The sequence below is a fragment of the Carlito syrichta genome, unplaced genomic scaffold (assembly GCF_000164805.1).
Source record: "Carlito syrichta isolate Samal-C Ts95f unplaced genomic scaffold, Tarsius_syrichta-2.0.1 Scaffold91638, whole genome shotgun sequence".
NCBI classification, from domain to species: Eukaryota; Metazoa; Chordata; class Mammalia; order Primates; family Tarsiidae; genus Carlito; species Carlito syrichta.
This window is the reverse complement of record NW_007035734.1, coordinates 201,918-205,730: the sequence shown is the minus strand read 5'-3', so window position 1 is coordinate 205,730 and position 3,813 is coordinate 201,918.

Genomic DNA, 3,813 nt, shown 5'->3' with positions numbered 1-3,813 from the left:
CGTGGGAGGCGAGGCCGCGCTCCCGCCTGGGTTCCGGGCGGAGAAAGGCGGGGACGATCCTGGAGGAGGTGGCTGTTTCTGCTTGCGGAGCCGAAGTTGCATGGGCTCCCCACCTGTTGGGTGCTGGGGCCGCAAGGATTTAGGTCCTGTCTTAGGGGACTCACATGTCTGCAGCCTTTCAACAGTTCGACACTGGTGGAGTGTGAAGGGCGATTTTGGGGCCGCCCGCCAGGAAAATACAAGTTGCTGGGATCACGCCGAGGGCACCGGTTAGGGAATGGATGCCTACCTGACGAGGCTGCGCACGTGACAGCTGAACTGGGACCTGAAGAATGCATCTGAGTTACCCAAAAGAAGAGTGGAGGGAAAGGTGTTGCAAGCAGAAAACAGCGTGGTCAAAAAGGCTTAGCGTTAATAGAGAAAGTTGGGTTCGAGGAATTGGAAGCTGCTTACGGTCGGAGCAGAGGGTGTGATGGGTGGGGATAAGGCGAGAGTGGAGGCTGGGGAGGGACGCGGCCGCCACAGCATTCAGAGTTTAATAAGCTAAATTTGGGACTTAGTATTTGAACTTTAGTATTGAAAGATGTTACACTGAAGAACGACATTATTAGATTTGTGTTTTTAAAAGATTACTCTGGCCGCAGTTTGGCGAATAGATTTGAAGAGAATGTGACTGAGACCAGGGAGATCACTTGGGCTGTTGGTGTATTATTGGCTGGGGATGATGGGGTCCTGAACTAAGGAAGAAGCAGTGAGAATGGAGAGAAGTGAATGGATTCTGGATAATTGGTCCCAGATACCGATGATGTTAAGATTCAGGCTGAATAAGTTGGTGGCAAGTGGGCTTTTAATCAAGATATGAGATATAAGAGGAGAGAAGTGTTGCAGGACTGGTGTGTGCAGGAAATAAGTTCAGTTTTATTCTTGTTGAGTTTGAGGTCAGCTGATAAAAATGTCAACTCCAAGCCGGGCTCGGTGGCTCAGCCTGTAATCCCGCGCCTTTGGGAGGCTAAGGTGAGTGGATTGCCTGAGCCCGCGGGTTCGAGACCCGCCTGGGCAGCGAGACCTCATCTCTACAATAAATCAAAAAATCAGCCGGGCGTGGTAGCGCGTGCCTGTAATTCCGGCTACTCGGAAGGTTGAGGCGGAAGGATCGCTGGAGCCCAGCAGGTCGAGGCTGCGGTGACCGGGAGCGGCCACTGCACTCCAGTCTGGGCGACAGAGTGAGACTCCAACTCAAAAAAAAAAAGTCAACTCCAGAAGTGATTTCTTGGAATTTGGAATATGTCATAGGTAGGGAGCATAAGCATTAATAATTTGAAACCGTTCTCAAAATTCTTTTGGAGTCTGTGAATTCATTTAGTCTAGCAGTGCTCTTGGGAGTTTAATTCCTGCTTTCCATGAATAATGCTGGACCCAGGCAGGCTGATGAGTTCTTGCTCTCTGGCTCCCTTTTTCACATTGACTGTATAAATTTTATTTTCACCAAGTTACAACACATATCACATATGTGCATGCCTTAAAATAGTAATAAAAAGGCTGAGGTGGGAGGATTCCTTGAGGACAGGAGTTCGAGACCAGCCTGAGCAACATAGCAAGACCCTGTACAAAAAATAAAAGCAGTTAGCCAGGCTTGGTGGCTCATGCTTGTAGTCCTACCTGCTTGGGAGCTACCCTGGGAGAGTAGCTTGGGGTTGCAGTGAGCTGTAACCCCGCTACTGCACTGCGGCCTGCGTAACAGAGCAAGACCTTGTCTCTTAAAAAACAAAAACAAAAAACAGGTGCAGTGGCTTATGCCTGTAATACTGGCACTTTGGGAGGCAGAGGCGGGAGGATAGCTTGAGTCTAGGAATTCAAGACTAGCTTGGAGAACATAGTGAGCCCTCATCTCTTTTTAAAAAATTGCTGGGCATGGTGACTCACACCTATAATCCTAGCATTTTGGGAGGCCGAGGTGAGAGGATTGCCTGAGCCCATGGGTTCGAGACCAGCCTAGGCAAGACCTCATCTCTACAATAAATCAAAAAAGTAGCCGGGCTCGGTGGCTCAGCCTATAATCCCGTGCCTTTGGGAGGCTGAGGTGAGTGGATTGCCTGAGCCCGCGGGTTCAAGACCCACCTGGGCAGCGAGACCTCATCTCTACAATAAATAAAAAATCAGCCGGGTGTGGTAGCGCTTGCCTGTAATTCCGACTACTCTGAAGGCTGAGGCAGAAGGATCGCCAGAGCCCAGCAGGTCGAGGCTGTGGTGGCCAGGAGCGGCCACTGCACTCCAGTCTAAGCGACAGAGTGAGACTCCAACTCAAAAAAAAAAAAAGTATCCGTGTGTGGTGGCGCATGCCTGTAGTTCCAGCTACTTGGAAGACTGAGGCAGAAGGATCACCTGAGCCCAGCAGGTTGAAGCTGCGGTGATCGTGAGTGTGCCACTACACTCCAGCCTGGGCGACAGAGTGAGACTCGAACTAAAAATTAGCCAGGTGTGGTGGCACACACTTTAGTACCAGCTACTCTGGAGGCTAAGGTAGAAAGATCTCTTGAGCCCAGGATGCCAAGGCTGCAGTGAGCCGTGAATGTGCCACTGCACTCCAGCCTAGGTGACAGAGTGAGATCCCGACTCAAAAAAGTGATTCCTAGCTGGGCTTGGTGGCTCAGCCTGTAATCCCGCACCTTTGGGAGGCTGAGGTGAGTGGATTGCCTGAACTCGGGGGTTCGAGACCTGCCTGGGCAACTAGGCGAGCCCTCATCTCTACAATAAATCAAAAAATTAGCTGGGCGTTGTAGCATGCACCTGTAGTTCCAGCTACTTGGAAGGCTGAGGCGGAAGGATTGCTGGAGCCCAGCAGGCGAGGCTGCAGTGGCCGGGAACGGCCACTGCACTCCAGTCTGAGCGACAGAGTGAGACTCCAACTCAAAAAAAACAAAAAAAGATTCCTGCTTAACTGATTTAAGGACAGAAAAGTATAAAGGAAGAAAAAAAAAACTATGTAAAAATTCTACCACCCCAAGATACTGATTTGCTCTTTACCAAAACAAACAACATTGTTATGTGTGCTTATATCTATTCAAAATATATTTACCAAGCACCTACTATGTGCCTGAGCTCAGGCTCTGAGCTAAGTGCTGAACAAGATGAATGTGACGAAAATGATCCCTGCTCTCAAGAGCTTACATTTATAAAACATACACCTTGCAAAATGCATGTACGTTTAAAATGTTGTGAGGGCCAACTGCAGTGGCTCATGTCTGTAATCCCTGCATGTAGGGAGGCCAAAACAGGGGGATTGCTTGAACCCAGTAGCTCAAGACCAGCCTGGGCAAAATAACAAGACCTCCTCTGTACACACACACACAAAATCAATAAATTAGCCAGATGTGGTGGTGTGGGTGTGCATGTAGTCCCAGCTACTTGGGAGGCTGAGGCTGAGGGATCACCTGTGCCTAGGAGTTCGAGTGTAGAACACCCAAGAGGACAAAAGAGGTATTTTTTTAACTTCTATCATTTGAGAAAATGAAAAAAATTGAGAATTTATTAACAAATTTAAATGACTTGCATTCTATTCCATACAACTATTTTTTTTTTTGAGTCGGAGTCCTACTCCATCACCTACACTGGAGGGCAGTGGCACGCTTCCGGCCACCACATCCTCGACCCGCTGGGCTCCGGCGATCCTTCTACCTCAGCCTTCCAAGTAGCAGGAAGTACAGGCACGATCTACCACACCTGGATAATTTTAATTTATTGTAGAGATGAGGTCTCACCAAGTTGCCCAGGTGGGTCTCGAACCCGCAGGCTCGGGCAATTCACTCACCTCAG